Raw genomic sequence first — 19806 nt, forward strand, 5'->3', positions numbered from 1 at the left:
TACAGTATTTTAAGTGTTGTTAATAAACCACATGTATAATACTAACTGTTGCATTCTGCTGCCCTTGTATAAGACTGTATACATTTAAAACCTTTACAAACTAAACTGAAGGTTTTTACGTTGGTATAATATGAAAACATGCCAAGTTTGATGGCAAATTCCCAACAGATAGTGATACTGGGAATATATCTAGTGTCACTCCTTCATACAAACTTAGCTTTAGGCAAGATGTGTTGATATTTATCTTTGTTTATAGTTGTGAATGGGATTTTCTTTACAGGGATCTCTCAATGGTGGACTTCAAACTGAGGGACTACAGGGGGTCGTGCATCTCTGAGGGAAGTGTGCCAAAGTATCACCAAGTGTAAATAGAGAGGCTGCTTGGAAGTGGGGCTTAGATGCTGACTATATATTTAAGAAGTTTAGCACTATGTACAAAGGTTATAAGATCTGTCAAGATACAAAAAATCTTTTTTAATGATATCTGACTTGCTAATTTTGAAATAACAGTCTGCTGAACAATTGCATTTATGTTCTTGTAGCTTCATTAGAAAGGATTGTCTAGTGGATAGGACACAGATTGACCTTTGAAACAACATCTCCCGAGTAAATACATAGCTTGGCCACAGACTTCCCCTGTGACACCTTGGTCAAGTCACTTAAGCTGCCCTGTGTTTCAATTCACCACCTGTGAATTGAGGATAATACCTCACTTTCTCACAAGAGTCAGCTGTTCAGACAATACAGTGACGAAGCTCACAGAAGTATGTAGATAGACATATTATTGTTAAACATATGTATTGTGGTAGCATCTAGCGGCAAATCAAGTGAAAGCCTCACTGTCTAGCCCCCTTACAAACATATGAAAAATTACAGTTCCTGCCCCAAAGAGCATAGATGTCTCAGGTCCTCTGGTTGCAAGCCAGATCAGCCTGTAAGTATCTACCATGTTCTGCAAAAACTTACGAAGGCGAAAGATTTCTGATAATAGGTGGCTCTTAATCTAGCAGAAAATAGGCATAATGAGATCCAGTGGTTAGAAGTTGAAGCTAAACAAATTCAGACTAGAATTCCCTTCTGGCCTTAATCTATGAATCAGATGCCTCTCAGAGCACCCATTTTTAATCAGGAGACTTGCATGGGACAGATACAAGCTAGTATATTTTCCTGCTGAAGTTTATCTTGTTTTTTGCTATTTTTAGATTTAGTCCAATTCCTTTGTAGAGGTGGATAAGTAAAATATGTAATATTGTGAAATGTTTTCTTAGTATTTTTACTAGTAAAATAACATTGAAATATATTTTACATATGAATGCAATGCTAACTTTAGAATTATGCAGGGAAGGGGCCTGCCTTCTCTTTCTAGAGGGAAAGAGTTGGGAAGGTACAAGGAAGAAGTCCAATGGGAAAATAAGCCCTGGGATCCTGTTCTGGACTAGAGAGTCTGGCAACAGGCTAAGAAGGGTAAAGTAGCCATGGAGAGCAAAGGAAGCTCTGGTAGTGAACCCGAGATAAGTAAGGAGCAGTGCCATAACTAGGAGTGGAAATCTGTGTAGGCCCCGACTTTCAGGTGACAGACTATGCTAGGTCAGCGTCTCCCCTGATGCCATGCCCTCTTCCTAGCCCTGGTGCCCCCAGACCCAGGGGTTCACCAGCCGAGCCGGGCACACACATGGGGCGGTGCAGAAAATGGCAAGGTAGAGCTGCTGGACCATAGCTTTCTGAAGAGTGGGTGCATAGCTCTGTTCCATATTTCAGGTGCCCAAGATTTGGCTATGCCCCTGGTAAGGCGATAGAGAGGTGGGCTAGGAAGGAATCCGGGGAAAGAGCAACAGGGTCTGGGACTGAGCAGACCTAGGTTGCTAGTCATAAGGTCCCTGGTCTGGAACCTGGGGGGTGAGCAGGAGGTCTGGGTTCCCCTATGAGCCACTGGCAAAGTGGCACAGAACCTGGACTTGGAACAGAAAACGTCCAGAAACACTATGTGGACAGCTTGTTAACCTAGAAGTGGGGGACTATATAGTGACCTGGCCAGAAGGCCAAGTCACAAAGATGGGGGTGGGGAGAAAGTGGACACACTGTGAGAAACTGTTGGAAGGGGGTGCCAGATGGGGTGAGAGCTAATTCTCAGACCTATCCGCAAGGTGATGTACCTGCAGTGAGTGGACCCCTCTAGAGTCCCACTGACTTACAAAGTGTCTATTACTTTTCAAAATAGGATTTAGTCTCCTGGATCACTTACATATATGTTATCATTCAGGGGCAGTAAATGGACTGTACACCGACTAGATGTTTAGGTCAAGTAGTCTAATATCAAACCTGTTGTACTCATGCACTTCCAGGCAATTCTGTGGTGGGAGCCAACTAAGTATGTGTTGGCATGTCTGCTTTTCCTAAATGTTTGCATATTTTATATTCCTACACAAATGCACACCTCTGAATAGGATAATGCATAGTAATTCATTAATTATTGGATCTGAATAAGAGGTTATGAAAATTACTCACTATATTTAAACATAACATTTAGTGATGCTGTTACAGTAATTATCCAAGTTTCTGTGCAACATTCTCAATAGGGATATACTTCCTCATTTCCATCTTCCATCCCTAGGGATCTGATTTGGCAAGTCACATCTTCCTCTTTCAACTGTATGGAAAAATAACAAATCAAACAATGTTCAGCAGCGCATCTAGCCACTGTGAAGTCACATACTCATCATCCAAATAAGTTTTCAGGTTCCTCATAATTCTCACAACTATCTCACACTGTGGCATGGCTAAGAAAATTTACATAGTTTGGTATATATCTTCCCTTTCTGCTCAGAAAGTCTATATAACTACTTTGTAAGGCAGCCTTTAAAACTTTGACCTCCACTCAGATATCCTTGCTGTGATAGACGATGAATGTGAGCTATTTCCTTAATCATTATGCTCTTCATTTCATCATGCATGCACAGGCCCACTTTATAGTTTATCCTTTATGTGGCCTCAATATCTCAGTAATTTAATATCCCAGGCAGTCTCCTGACTTTGAAAAACTTGGGGATTTAAAATTACATTTCTTCTTGTCTTTAAATATATAATATTGTAACACTCCTATATTACTAATGCATAATACAGTATTTCTCTCCTAAAACAGTGAGGTTTTTCTTATTAATTTCCATTTTCTCCAGGTAGCTTCCCCAACCAAACAGCACCACCTCCATCATCTGAGTATGCTCTAGCTAGCCCTCTTCCAATCTTGATCTTGGCCAGACACTGGGAAAACCAAGAGCCTGCACCACCAGAATTTGATGGAAAAGAGACAGATGAGTGTCAACTCCAGAGAAATGGAACAGCAGCTCATATAACTTCACTCTCCCAGTAATTTCACATATATATTGATCAGGATGGGCAAGAGAAAAGAACCTTGTGATACCTCGAACAACAGAACCAGGAGGGCAAAAGGGAAAAATTCCTCTAGGCTCTCAGAGGGAGTACTGGAGCCATTCAAGCCCAACTCCATCTATCCCTTGTATGGTCCGTAAATGTGTCAGCAAAACCCATAATCAGTGTGTCTGACTGCTGACAAATCCAAAATATCTGTATGAACACTTGTTCTTTGTACACTGGTAAAAGGAGATAATCTATCTCTGTACTATAACCAGTTATCATTCCTGACCTGAAAGGATAGCTAGAAATCCTGAATCCTTTCATAATGGCAAAGCTGTATTGACAAAACTTTTTCAATAAACTTCACCAAGAAAAGCTAGAGAAAGAGTTAATAGGCAAGAATAAGGGTATCGGGAGATAATTTCTTGACTTCTAACTTCAACAAATCATAATGTTTGTGGTGACTAACAGAGAAAGTGCACATGGGTCACAACTATTACCTTGTAACCTTAGTTTCATAATTTTGTCACCTTTATCTTCCCACTGCCCAACCATGATTTCAAAGAGCCTGTTGTTTTCACTGCAGGTGACCAGTTTGCTTCTGAAATTTTCCCTGGATACCTTGTCATCGGATGATTGTTTTGTCCTCAAAATATTCCCAGAATTCCATTGTTTTTTCTCCTTTGCAGTGACTAAACCAAACATTTATACTCAAATCTTGGTTAACAATTCAGAGACTCATTTCAACTGATTTTACATCTTAATAAAAAACAGCCTGGAAATCATCTTCATAACCAAGATTTCTTTTCCCTTATGCTCTCTGTGCCTAGCTTCTCTCTTATATTTTTAACCTTAATTCCTGACAGACAAATTACTGACCTATGGTTTTGTCTAAAAGAGTCCCTAGCTATTGTAGTTGGCCTATGAGGTCTGTTCCTTCTACTTCTTGTTTCTTTCTTCTTGCTCTTTCCTATGCCTTACTGTAATTAGTTTTATATTTCTATCCTTCTTTTCCCATCTACTCTCTTATGCCTTAGTCCAGTGGTCCCCAACGCGGTGGCCGCGGGCGCCATGGTACCCGCGGGGGCATCTTAATGCGCCCGCGTCCTGGCCCTCGGGAGAGCACCCGCCGAAATGCCGTCGAATTTCAGCGGCATTTCGGCGGGGACGCCTCTCGATGACGATGCTTGTCGCTGACAAGTGATGTCATTGAGAGGTGTCGCCCCCGAATTTCAGCGGAGATGCCTCTCACTGATGCCGCTTGCCGTCGACAAGTGACATCGAGAGGCGTCGCCGCCAAAATGCCGCTGAAATTCGACGGCATTTCGGCGGGTGCTCTCCCGAGGGCCAGGACGCCAGCCACAAAGGTTGGGGACCACTGCCTTAGTCTATTCATGTATTGAGGGTCACCTTTTAACTGGATTTTTACCACCCATGAATGTACTATTTCACATTCTTAGTATTAGAATTAGGAATAAACCAAAAACTGTGATAAAGTTTAAGTATTGCAGTGCAGTGATTAAGGGACAGTAATTTTAATGGGTCAGAACTTTGTATTTTCTGAAGACTTAATCCCAAATTATCTTTGACTTTAATGGACTTTGGATCAGACCTTTTTTTACTCTGCAGTTGTTTTTCATTCCTTTTCAAAAATTTTCTCTGTTCCCCAAAGCATCTTTCATGGTATCTCACTTTCTATATCTCACTATCTATATATCAAGCCATTTCAGCTCTGAATCACTAATATTCATTCACCAAGATATACGTTTTCTCTTGCTTTGTAGGGCTGGAAAACATTTTTTTAACGGATAATTGTTCAAATAATAGCAAATATAATACACAACCTTTGGGCACTTCAGAAGTTTAGAGTTAGGCTCAGTAAATAGAGCCAAGTGATTTTTTTTTTAATACAAAATTATTTGATCACATTTAAAATGAATTCCCTCTAGTCATATTTTAAACCCTCTGTGTTCATTCCCCATGAGCAATTCAGCAATCAAGTTTACCTGCATGAATGCCCATAGAAAACACCATTTTGAGCCTGTACACTCCTATTTATAGATAGCAAATTTTAAACACACATTCACAGGGGAAGTATTATAGTATATATGGAATGAAGCATTTACTAAATGTTCCCAAATCCCTCATCATAACTTTGGCACAGACAAAGAGCATGACTGTACCCTTTGCATCTTGAATCAAGTTTGCACACACAAATATTATGTGTGACTACAATGAGATAAACTTATGAAGTCTTCATCCACCCAATAAATCTTACATTAGACTCCCTTTCTCTCAGACTGATGTTTTGTACAAAGCTTCTGTGACCCAGAAGCAGAAAAGGTTCAAACTATTCTAAAATTCCTTTTCTGATGCCTCTGTAAACACTACCTGTTCCTGAGAGAGTCACACCTCTAGTAGCTTCATCAAATCTACCTGAATAGAGTTCCTCTTGTCCAATCAGAAAATAGGAACAGTGACTCATCATGACCTGTCTAACCAATCACAACTACCTAGCACAAATTTCAAACAAGTACTGATTACAGGTAACATTTTCAAACAAATGATCCTTTGAGGTGCTTAACATCTTCACCTGCTACTGGGAGTTGTGGCAGCCCAGGACCTTGCAGAATTGTGCCCTAAGGGCCAGATTTTTAAAGGTACTTAGGCTGCTAAAGGTGCAAATAGGTGCCTACTTGGATTTTTGAGTGTCTAGGCACCTAAGTGACTTAGGAGACTAAGTCAAACTGACATTCTCTTCATTTATTTAATTTGTTTTAAAATTACATTATTCAATAATTTTTTTCATATTTTAATCCATTTTACAGGACTGGTCAAATAATACACACATTTGCTAAATGAAATATTTCACCAAATATTTAAAATAAATTGTTCACTACATTTTCTTCTTATTCAACCAACTCTCCTATATTCCTTACTACCTGTTTTACAAACTAGTTTGTCTCATCTCTTCTTGAAGTGCATGCGCGCACACATGCACACACACACACATTCATGTCAATGTGTGTATATGTATATAAAATTTAATTTTAGGTTGGTTTGTTCCTCCTGTGGATGGATAAGGAAAAGGCACCTTTCTAAGAAGTGTGAACACATCTGCACATTTAATATCCATGAAAGGCTAATGAAATAGAAAGTGCCTGACAAGGACACTAAGAGAACTGAAAACTGATATAAACAGAAGTTTCCTATTATGAATATCATTTTATTCTATTTTATATACAGTAATATGTTCCCTATCATTTAAATGAAAGCCTGAAAAACATAACTTAAAAATGTGCTTGATATTTATTATTTAAATTATCAGTTTTTTAGAGACTCTAGGCCAAGTAATGTTCCCAAAAGGAAATGCAGCCTCTGCTTTAAAGTAACGAAAATTATTTCACAAAATTCCCTCTGGGGCTGAAGCAAATGCAATTGCCATAAAATACATGGGGGAATTTGTTTTGAAGGTTTGGATTAGAGTTTGGATTCTGCTATATTTGGAGGGAAATGGATTAATTCAAACAAATTACCATACCCAAACTCTCGTGACCCATCTTTTTAACTAAAGATGTACCCTTTTAATGCACATTTTTTGCACATTTGCATAATATAAAACATTGAGGTAGAGTTAATAAACTGCAGAGAGGTTTGTTTTCTTAGGGTATGATCCTGCTCCCACAGGAATGATTATTTTTGTTGCAACGGGATTGGGCTCCTTAATCTGAAAGGAGGCTCACATAGAATCAAGACAGTTACCATGTGGATGATCAGTTTATATTATTAGTCAAATCTTTTCTACCATTCCAACTAGTATGCTCTTAGATGAAGGCAACAAAGCACTGTCATTCAGGAAACACAGCAATGAGTTGCAAAATAAAATTGTTTGGATGATGTACATCCTGGAGGTGCTGTGGTTTGCGGTATTATAAATAAGGCAGTTCACATTATCCCTCCTGTGTTTCTGCAGCATAGCAGAGCTAATAATGTGTAACTGATGGAACTTCAAATAAAGTATTATTAAAATATTTGTTCAGTGACCTTTTTGCCCTTTACTTTGTCGACTTCTGATTGTTATATTCTAGTATAATTTCTGTCCATTTTCACATTCTTCCTTCTGCTCTATATTGTGATGTTCTCTTAATTAGTTTAGTGAGTCTATTTTTTTAACAACTGGTCTTAGTGAACTGAGTGAAAAGTGAGTGATATTTTTTTAACGGTTTTATGTCCTATTTACCTCACAAAATGGGTGAGGTAATGTCTTTTAATGGACCAAATTCGGTTGGTGAAAGAGACAAGCTTAGAGAGATATGACCAGTATCCTGTGGCAGCGGGTGCAAAACTGCATTTCTCTAACCCTCTCAACATGTTAATTCAATTGGAATAAGGGACATTATGTTCTGAAGTGGTTTTCCATTCCTGTCCGCATTCACCAATGGCTAAGACCTTTTGCCCAGATTCAGACACAGCTCTCGGCAAACTGGCAAGCTCCAAAACAAAGCCTTGCAACAGCTTGAATGGGTGTGGGCAGGAATTCTAATATAATACATATTTTAAATGAGGAGAAACGGTTACCTGAAGGAAGGGTTGGGGGAAGACCGAACTCTGCATTTCATGGTTCTCTCTGAAGCAAACACCTGAAGTCCAAGTCAGGCTTGTGAGATGTGGGGGTCTTGCCTCTCTGGGGTATTTGAGTCCATTCCATGCCCCCTTGTGTGTCAAGATCAGGGAGACCCCTGACCGTATATGGGGGTAGGGTGACCAGATGTCCTGATTTTGTAGGGAGAGTCCCAATATTTGGGGGGTTGTCTTATATAGCCAGCTTTTACCCCCCAACTGCATCCCAATTTTTCACACTTGCTATCTGGTCACTCTGTTTGGGGGTCTGACCTTCCTCCCTGTGTCCCGTCATATGAGCCCAATTCTGGAGGGCTTGCCTCTCTGGGGGTAGTTTGAGAGTCACTCCTTACCCTCTCATGTGAACTGGGATCTGGGGATCACCCCCCACCCCAGCCCTATTCCCAGACTAGTCAACTGGTGGACAGAGTACAACTCTGCTTCAGAAAATGGTAATGGTACTTAAAAGAGCCTTTGGGTTTCATTGACATCTATAGGGGGAAAGCTGGATTCCAAGACCAGGTCCACTTGGAAACCTGGGTACTCCACCACATAAACTAATCAGGGACATGCCCCCATGCTTGGTGGGGAAAAGTCTGGACAAAATAGAGTGGTGGGGGCTGGCTGTGAGGGTAGCCAGAGTGGAAGGAACAGGGCAGATTGGTGGAGCTGAGCAGCAGGCGATGGGAGAATGGTTGTAGGACCAGGATTGTTGGTCCACTTGGCCTGCATGCTGCCACAAGACCACTAACTCCTACCAAAAAGTTTTCTTACTGTTTAAAAACAAAAGCCCAGGGTGTTAAATGGGATGGGGAGGAACTTCAGTAATGCAGAGTTAAGGTTTACTGGTGACAGCTCATACACTTGCAGAACATCAAGTTCAGCATGACTCAGACTTCAGAAAACCAGGAAATACAAGCATAAGGTACTTCCTCTGTAACCTCAACTCTGCGTTCTTTGAGCAAAACACCCACAGCACATGTTTTCACACAGCCTTTTCACTGTAAAGGAAAGGAGGTACCTGCACCTACCCTACACTAAGACATTTAGCTTACTCTCCTGACAGAATATCACACTTGTGAAATAAACAACCACTTAATGTTTACTCACAGGATATCATTTAATCCTATACTTTCCTTTACCCAACATTAAACCCCCAAACTGCTCTCATATCCCACCTTATTACTGACAATTCCCATGGTAAGACACCTCTGACACCCAAGTGTCTTGCTACTGAAAAAACCTACACAATTTTTCAATAAAATGATGCAGACTAGCTCCTCAATGTATACATGCTCCCCTTTCTTAATATCTTAATCACAGCTCTGTCCCTCCTCAAATTAATGCCTACCTCCTCAGCTCACAAACACCCACCTATACCAACCTGCCCCACTTACTGCCTCTGCCATTCAATACAGCTACAACTCAATACTGAATGTGGATAATCCACATTGGCTATTGCCAATTCAAGTAGAGGGCAAAGTCATGGGAGTTTACCTTTCTGACGGGATCCCCAGACTGTAACCTTGGGACTGTGGGACCGCTGTGCCCTCTGAACTCTCCCCAGCCTGTCCTGTATCTCATAATGCCTTGCTAGTGAACAGCAGCAAACCCTTCCAGGTGCTGTGATCACTCAGCACAACAGTATGTGGAGACCCACACCCAGCTAGATTGCATGAAAGCCCCCAGAGCCACTCATGAATCAGAGAAAGGCACCAGAGCCAAATCCCCCCAGCTCCCAGCACTGTACCTCATTTTTTTGCCATTTAAAGCCCATTAAAGTTCACGTGAGGCTTTTTTAGACATAGCATTGACAGTCAACTCAAAAGAAGTGAGGATTAAAATGGAAGTAAGATTCAGATGGGAACACATTATTATTATAATAAAATAAAGGAAACAATATTGACCTTTTTTTGCAGGGTGAACTCATTCTGGAACAAAAATATGAGGCTTACTATTAGTATAAATTGCTTTTCTCTTTACAGCAATTTACAGTGAAATGACGGAAGCTGTTTCTTGCATAAGATCATTAAAAATATTTTCAAGTAATTAGTCACTGTTTAGTGTAATATAACATAATTAGCATTTAAGACAGTACACTAACGTACACAAATAAAAGAACATACTTGAGATTATTTTAAAAAAAAGAAAATTTGGTCTTTATCTTGAAATTTGGTTACCTTTTCCAGCATTCTTGGAAAAATATGACTAAGGTGTCACAGGTACACAATTATGTTCATTTTTACTACTCAATGACAAATAGCAATTATTAGGTCCTCATTAGCAAATGTTTTCTTTTGGATTATTGACAAATGTTATTTCAACTGGAGTAAAAACCCATTACATTAATAAGAAAAAGAAAAAGTATTTGGTTCAAGAGCTTTAAGCATTTATTCAAATGAATTGTGTAGAAAAAATTGCCATACTGTTCACAGTATGGGACATAAATATAACAGCATTTATCATAGAGTAATAGGTTTGCAGTATTTGATTAACACCACAAGAAACAAAAAACAGACGGGCCCTGTCTTGAAGGATATTTTCCACTGACACCTCCCACTTTTTAAAGGTCCCACCACTGCATATTAGATTGGTGGAGGTCAGGTTTCAGCTGTTGTGGAACTTAACTTGTGGAATTCATTCTCCCTTTGCATCTATGGCAGTTCATTATGACCCACTTTTAAGTGATACTGTAAGGGTTTTCTTTTGCCTGTCCAATATTTTGTTCCGTTGCTCCTCCCCATTTTAGACGTGCCTAGTTTTAGGAGGGTAGAGTCAAACTTTTTTTTATTGCTGTATGATTTATATATTTTAGTGTATTTTGTTGTACTCTGCCCTGAGTTCCTCAGTGGAAATACCAGAGAAAAGGATGGGCAGGTTATAAATAATGTCAATGATGATTAGCTAGATTGTCACTAGTATTTTTCCATACTGTATGTGCATCACTACCCTTTACTGTAAAGAAAGTGTGAGTGACTGCAGCCTACAGTACACAGACAATGAGTCCTAATACAAATGAAATGTGGAGGAATTGCTAAGGGGAAGAGCAGAAAGAGACTGGGTAGTGAAGGAAAAGAAGAGGGAGGACAAGGGAGAAAAGGATGGAGAGAAGAGAAAGGAGTGCAGAAGAGAAAATGGAGAGCGTAAAAAATTGAGTCATGAAAAGATGCAAAAACAGAAATATAGGAAAAAAGGAAAGATGTGAAGGAAGGACAGGGTAAGAGAAGAGGAACTGCGGGAGAACATAAAATATGAACAGGAGGGGGAAAAAGGAGGCAGAAAAAGGAAAATGTAAGAGGCTGACAAGTGGAATATACTAGGAGAAGAAGAGGCAGTGGGGGAAAGAGAATGGAGGAGGAATAGCTATTATGGATGTCACAATCTCCAAAGCATGAATTTTTCAAAGGTACTTAGTAATAATGGAAGTAGAGTGTGTGGAAATACTCAAGTTTAAATTCTAGGGCCCTTAAAATATAAATAAGCTCCCCTTCATATCTTACTGCCAAACTTTAACAGTAATTATACCACAGAATCTTACCTAATGATTTTTTTATTATTGACACAGCCAACACGTATAACTGCTTAGAAGATTAAAACCTGCTGTGTTGTCATTTGGGGGAAACAAAAAAGGTGAATCCGATCTTTTAAGAGGCTAGTCAAATGTTTTTAATTTTTTTCCTGCCTGTGAACTTCTTGACTTTGATTAGGCCCAGAAAAATAAATATACCAAGTAACAATGGAACTCTCACAAAGAGGCTTATTTTTATGAGATTACAAACATCAAAGAGGCTTCAGATTTTATCCATCCAAATCTGGGGTGTGTATCCAAATGAAAACAAATTTCAGAAACTTTTGAGATCTGCCTTTCAAGTTTTACATGTATTCTCCAAAGCACCAGACTCCCAAGGAACAGCTGTAGCATGGTGTAACCAGGTTGACTAGGCAGTGCCATTTTATGGCCTATCATGGCACAACCCACTCTGGTGCATGTCCTCAGGCATCACCCTTCACACATTAGGTGTCATGGTGCCTTAGCCATCTGGCTATGACATGCTTGAGTCCCACCCATTCCAGGGTGTCATAGTGCAAAACAAAAAGGAAAGCAACAAACTTTAGAATCAGGGCCATCTGCAGGTTTGCCACGAGGACCCTCACCCATCTGCTCTGGGCTTGTTTCCAGGCAGCTAATCCCTTTGTGTCAGTTTTCCTGGGCCTAGTTCTCCCATCCACAAAATGACTCACCCAGGTAGCAAGCAAGCTGCCTTAGGCTCTCAGCAGGAAGGTGACTTCCTTCCTCAACAAAGTAGTAGAGTTCTGCTCTCCTTTCAGGTTAGCTCTAAGTTGAGCTAGGTCTTCCACGTCTAGCCCTGCTCCTCACACCTGTCATTGGCTGCAATGGTAGCAGGATGGGATTAACTTGGTTCACAGGCTCCCCTTTCATTGCCAGTAGAAAGCCTCTGTCTTCTTAACCCCCTTGTTGGGGGACAGAGAGGACTCATCACCTTTGGATAAAGCATTCCAAGCCCAAATGACATTTTGATGAGTGAGGCATCATACTCACTGCATTTCAGTAGTGGTGTTCAGTGAAGGACACAAAAACATGACTGTGTATGTGAAAGTAAAAAGTAGCTATCAAATCTCTTCCTTATCTCTGCTTTGTGGCTACTCCATCTCTACATTGATTAATAGATTTTAAGGCCAGAAGGGACCATGATCATCTTGTGTGACATCCTACATCAATGGGCCATAGAATTTCACCCAATGTTTCCTGTATTTTTCCAGTAAACTGTTGTTGAACTAGAGCATATTGTTTAGCAAGATATCCAATACTGATTAAAGACTCCAAGTGATGGAAACATTCCACATTCATTGGTAAGTTCTACCAATGGTTAAAGATCCTCATTGTTGAAAAAACTGCACCTTATCTCAACTTTGAATTTGTTTAGAGTCAACTTCCAGTCATTGGATCTTGTTATGACTTTGTCTTCTAGATTAAAGAGCCCTGTAGTATTGCATATCTCCTCTCTGGCTATGTGTAAACGTCAAGCTGGAAGTGGAAATTCCAGCTTGAGGACACATGTCCACAATAGTGCTGATTGGCGTAAAAACCCAGTTGCAGTGACAGGAAAGCCTAGCTGCCCCAACTGCATACTTAGCATCATGGATGGGTACCTACTTGGGGTGGCTAGCCCCTCCTGCTGCTTCCACCATCACAGTTAGACTATAGTTTTATGACGATTAGAGCTAGTATGGGTAAATCTCCTTGTGGACATACCCACTGCATAGGTAGTTGCAGAATGTGACCAAAGTTTGTTTCTTAACCTTCTGTTTTATACACTAAATAGATTGAGGTCTCTTATTCTCTTCTTGTAATGTGTGTTTTCCATAGCATGAAACATTTTGTAACTCTTCTATGAACCCTTTGCAATTTTTCAACGTCCTTTTTTAAAATATGGATATCAGAACTGGACACAGTATTGCAAGAGTGGTCTCACCAGTACTATATGCAAAGGTAGCATGACCTTTTTGTTCTAGCTCAGTATTACCTTCCTTATCATGAAAGTATAATTTTAGCCCTTTTTGACACAAGAACACATTTGGTGTTCATAGGCATTTGGTTGTCTAAGTCAGTGCTTATCAAAGTCGGGCTGCTGCTTGTTCAGGGAAAGCCCCTGGCAGTCCAGGCCAGTTTGTTTACCTGCTGTTTCTGCAGGTTCAGCTGAATGCGGCTCCCACTGGCCGTGGTTCACCACTCCAGGCCAATAGGGGCTGCGGGAAGGGCAGCCAGCACATCCCTCGGCCCGCACCGCTTCCATCAGTCCCCATTGGCCTGGGGCTTACCCTGAACAAGCAGCAGACCGGCTTTGAGAAGCACTGGTCTAAGTGATCCTTTAATCCTTGTCAAAGACAGAGTGTCCTCCCTGCCCATCCTGTAAGTGTGACCTACATTCTTTATTCCCAAATGTATGGCATTGCAGTTGTCTGGATTAAAACACTTACGGTGAATCTTGGCCTGATTTAAGTTAATGGGAAAATTTCCATTTTTAGCCATATATTTTGATTGTTTCCAGCTTCCAAAGCAATCCAAATCACTTTGTATCAGTGACCTGCCCATATTGCTATTTACCATTTCACCAGGCTTTGTCATCTACAAACTTTATCAGTAGGGATTCTATATTTTCTTCCAGATGATTGATAAAAATAATTGAATAAATATTTAAAGATCTGGCACACATAGCAAACCTCTATCATTATTTCATATAGTTTAAAATACACCAAGAAACCATTCTGTGTTTGTTTATAGGATGTGTGGGACTTTCTGATCACTCTCCTGTCTTACACTCTTGGAAACAGCTTGGATAAAGAAAAATAATATTGGAGATGGTATATACATCCATCAATTTTCTCACTTTTCTATTCTTAACCAAAGTTCCTTTTGTTTTTCATAGATTCATAGACTCTAGGACTGGAAGGGACCTCAAGAGATCATCGAGTCCAGTCCCCTGCCCTCATGGCAGGATCAAATACTGTCTAGACCATCCCTGATAGACATTTATCTAACCTACTCTTAAATATCTCCAGAGATGGAGATTCCACAAGCTCCCTAGGCAATTTATTCCAGTGGTTCACTACCCTGACAGTTAGGAACTTTTTCCTAATGTCCAACCTAAATCTCCCTTGCTGCAGTTTAAGCTCATTGCTTCTTGTTCTATCATTAGAGGCTAAGGTGAACAAGTTTTCTGCCATACTCCTTCCTAGACAGTCTCTTCCCATTCTGTATATTGGAGACACTTCACCCATAAACTAAGCTAATGGTATGTAGTTCTCTAACCGTGCCCTACTCTATCAAAGGGCAATATAAATGAATTCCCCCACCCACCCCAAAAAGTATGAAATCGAGCACTCAAAAGGATAACATGTTTTTAAAAGGGAGACAATGGCTATGGGAAGAAAGTCTTTCTTTTTCATATTTTCAGATCATCTGCATTTTGGCCCTGATCCATGGAAAGATTCCCTGTGACACAGAGTCCCATGTTCTTTGCAAACATCTCTCATCACTAGGGTGACCAGACAGCAAATGTGAAAAATTGGGATGGGGGTGGGGGGTAATAGGAGCCTATATAAGAAAAAGACCTCAAAATCGGGACTGTCCCTATAAAATCAGGACATCTGGTCACCCTTCTCACCTCACACCTGACACTCTTACTGCACTAAACACATGTCTTACAGGATATTTATCCATAAAGAATAACATACCTACAGAAAGCTCCTAACTTGTCAAGATTCATAATCATATTTGGATGCGTGTACAGATAATATTTAAGGAATGACATATTTATTTTGAAAGTATGCCTTATGGAATTGGAGTAGTAATCAGACACCAGGAGATTGGGCCATCACTGAAACAGTTTCAGGCAAGGGGGAGTTGTCACTCCACCCTGTTTGGCTGGTGATGCAAAGCAAAGCTCCATTGTTTAGCTGTGAACAATACTAAGTTTTTGAATGGGAAACCATCAGAGCAATGACAATCAAAACCACTTAAGGCTAAAAAAGAAATGTTACAATAAGACAGGGGTTAGCCCTGTCTGTGAATAGAAATGGTAGACTGCATTCAATGTAACCCAGACAGAATTTATTTTGGTCCGAGGGGAGGAATCTATTAGATAGGAAAGGTAACTATTGGTAAGTATAGACCCAGGCTCGTGTTTTATTAATTTGTCTTGTATTGTAACCATTTGTTTCCACAACACTCTTGTTTCTAGTTAAATCTTTTTCTTAAACCTACTTTTGTTTTAAGTGCTCACGTGTGCTGTGCGGTTTACAGGAGTGGAGGTTTAAGGTGAAACTGGTAAACTGTGACACGTGGCTCCTTTGGGGATTTTTGAGAGTAGCCAGTGGCAGGGGCTGGATATCACAGGAGAAAGATTCAAACGGACTCAGGAATTGGGGTGCACCTACTGTTAACCTGCAAGGCGAAGTTAGGGCTTGTATAGCCCAGCAGAGAGTGCCTGAGGAGCTGAAAGGCTGATAGTGTTAGGGATCTGACATGCAGCTACCACACACAAGACTTTCTGTAGGGAGGAGGTAACAAGATGACTCACAGGGTATGGCTACACTTGAGATTTGCAGCGCTGGTGGAGGCTTTCCAGCGCTGCAATTAGTAAGTGTCCACACTTGCAGGGCACATCCAGCGCTGCAACTCCCTGGCTGCAGCGCTGGCCGTACACCTGGGTCTGCCTGGGGAATAAGCATTGCAGCGCTGGTGATCCAGCGCTGGTCGTTAAGTGTGGCCACACACCAGCACTGCTATTGGCCTCCAGGGTATTAGGAGATATCCCAGAATGCTTTTAACCCCTTTGTTTTGTTATGCAGCCTCTCTTTGTTTTGTTGTGAATGCGGGGCTCCACTCTGCTCCGGGAGCTGCTTATCTAAAAAAACAAACACAGCTCCTGTTTGCTGGGATCAATCTGTGAACAATCAAATGAGATATCCCCCCTGCCTGCCTGATTCAAAGGGGTTGAGTGTTTGCTTTTTGCTTGAGGAGAGAAACAGCGGCAAGAAAGGGAGTCGGCAGCTGCTTATCTGGTCTGCAGGCTGTTTGCAGTTAACACTAAGGGGTCGGAAAAAGTTTCTCATTTTGCAAAAGCAGGGAGCGGATTCACAGTGTCGGCTCCAAAAATCCACTCTCTCTCTCTCCTCTGCTCCCTGTCACACTACACCCCACCCCACCCTACTCCCCTCTTTTGAAAAGCACGTTGCTGCCGCTTGAACGCTGGGATAGCTGCCCATAATGCATCACTCCCAACAGCGCTGCAAATGCTGCAAATGTGGCCACACACCAGCGCTGGTAGCTGTGAGTGTGGCCACACACCAGCGCTGTCCCTGCACAGCTGGACGACCAGCGCTGTAACTCCCAGCGCTGCAACTCTCAAGTGTAGCCATACCCACAGTCCTGGACGGCCCAAGAACCAGGTCATTCCCATTGATGCAAATGGCCTTGGATGAGGGCCTCTGCAGACACTGGTTATTAGGAATGTACATTATGTCATTGTGTAGAAAGGAAATGTGTTTGGGACACTTCCAAAACTAAAAACTTAACACACACATACCACTGTCTAATGTTGGAAATAGCCTGCTTATGATTAATTCCAGCTAGGAGTTGTTGCAAATGTGATCCTTCCAGCCCTAGTAACAAGTCACTGGTATCTGGAGTCCATCATATTTGAAAGATAATCATTCACTCCACGTTAAGAGATAGAGATAATCAGAGTGAGAGAAGAACATAATGAATGTGGCAAAACTATTTTTACACACACAGAAACATGAGTAGATGATCTGAACCTTGCACCTTTCTTTTATAGTGCTATAAACTTGACTCTTCCTTGGTAGATAATAACTGGCCCATTATTTCTATTATCAAAAAAGCTATTCTCCCACTACATCTCATGCTGGTTCTCCCCCTCAATTCTCTGAGTGTTAGCATTGTTCCAGCCTTTTCACGGTAAATGTATCAGGTTATCTGTCATGGTTTTTTGCTCAAGTTCTTCCTCCTCCACAGAGCTGTCAAAGCACTACTTGCAAAACACAAAAACACCATCTTGACAGGAAGTCTTCAGCCTTGACTTGCCCAGAGCCTTCAAACATATGCTTTGATAAAACCAATAGATTTTTCCTATGATACTTTGTTTAAAAATATCAAACCTTTAAAATAATCTTAAATGGATTAGGTTTTGATGCCTAGTCAAACAATACTCCACAGCAAATGAGCCAGAGCTAAAATACAAGTAACTAATGCAGACCTTGCAGTTTGCTTGTGCTGGTGGGTAGGCAGGACACTAAGCTCCAAATTGTCACAAGGTTGAGTGTTTACTTGGACCTGAATTTGAAGCAAATACTCAACCATTTGCATTCATTAGCATTGCCAAAACATAAATCAGCATTGCCACTGTGAAAGAAAAGCAATAAGAATATGTGAAAGAAAGAGATAAAAGGAGAGAGCTATAGTCCAACAGTTCATGAATGATTGCCCTTTATGAACCTGATCCAAAGTCTGACTAACATCAATACAAACAAAAGTTCCCATTGACTTAAATGGATTTTTGGATCAGGCCCTGTATCCAATGCTTCCCTCCATAAATCCAGAGTAACTTTTAGCTCTCTTGGAGTCTATGGCGGTATTCTGCATTTAAACCTGTGTCCCATTTAAACCTGTGTCTCACTCACAGTTTTTGTGAAGTGATTTGATTTCCTTTGAAATTGAAGATATGAGATAATATGCTACTATTATGTTTTTAAATGCCTACAATCAGTAGAATTGAGTCAATACTGAATCAACACCTCAGCACTGAGTGGTGGTAATATGCTACTGGAATGGATGAGACATAAATCTGAATTGAAGTCCAGACCACTTTTGTGGTCATTAAAGGGCCATTACCTATATCAAACACTGTATCTATAACTAGATATTTTAAAACAAATTTCTTTACTTGTTTTTCTAATACCCTCTATCATTTATTTATTATGTACAAGCAATTTGCTTAGTGCTGTAAATGACACAAATTAAGGACAGCTGCTGCCAATTTAAAAGCCAGGCATACTGAAGACAAGATGTACAGGAGGATTCAAAATGAGTTAACTTTTTAATTTTTCTGTTATTTGTTTATTCTGGGCTAAATTGCTACATCTCCAGTGTATGCTTGGTATGTGCAGCAGAGTACTCTTCTTTGGCTAGTGTTTGTGTGATACATGGGAAAAAATGTGTCTTCAGAAGAGATTTGAGTGAGGAGGCTGCTAGGCCTGAGAGGTAGTTCCATGTGTAGGGAACTGGTATCACAGGGGGGTGGGGGAGACTGCACAAAGGGTGGACAGTACAGTACAATAGATAGGATCCAAGATGTAGAGTACAGTAAAGCCACCTACATCTTTGACAGTGAGGCCAAACAAGGAGAGGGATTAAAAAAGGGAGTGATAGGGTTTAAGCAAAATGCAAGGAAGATAATTTAGCATCTGCACACTTGACAGACCAAAGGGAAAATATGCATATCAGGGAGGCCAAAGAAAAATTATAAATAGATAACATTTGTAAAATTTGTTTCCTATTTGCAGATAATTAGTAGATAGTTTAAAAAGGGACTGGTTCTGCCTAATGTATTTTTCCCTGCAAATTGTTTACTCTGCTATGTTGGCATGTTAACAGATTGGAGATCATGGAAGAGCCGGCTGGAAGGATTGGCCACAGGGCAAGAATTTGAAAAGTTCAAGGAAATATGGTGGTGACCAGGCAGAGAGAACTTGATTAGTGAGAAGTCAGCTCCACGGAGTGACTATCTATCTGATAGTGGGTGGACTGAAGCAGGGAAATGGCAGGTTCTTAAGAAGCATCATCATAAAAGATGAAGTTATGGTGGATGAAGTTAAGGGATTAGAAAGAGCCAAAGATCAAAAACAGAAGAGGATAAAAAAGAGCTAGGGTGTTTGGGAGATAAACACCACTTACCAAGAGAGGGGAAATAGTGAAGCATAGCAGGCTAGATGTGGACATGAGACTATTCAAATAAAAAAGAATATCCTGCTTCTTATATACTCTGCATTTCATTCAGTTTAGAAAGAAAACAGATTTGCTATTTTGATTTTCTGGTTCTGATGCACTAACATAGAAACACTGTTTTCCTTAGATTTTTTTTTTTAAATACAAACGTATTGTTTTTAGGTTTTCTAAAGACTAGCTTATACAACACCTACTTTTTAGTGCTAAATCAATGTGACAATGTCCCTTTAATACTCCAAAGGTGCTTTTTCCAAGAGCTGGGTCAG

Source organism: Mauremys reevesii, linkage group 4 (genome assembly GCF_016161935.1).
Source record: "Mauremys reevesii isolate NIE-2019 linkage group 4, ASM1616193v1, whole genome shotgun sequence".
Taxonomy (NCBI): Eukaryota; Metazoa; Chordata; order Testudines; family Geoemydidae; genus Mauremys; species Mauremys reevesii.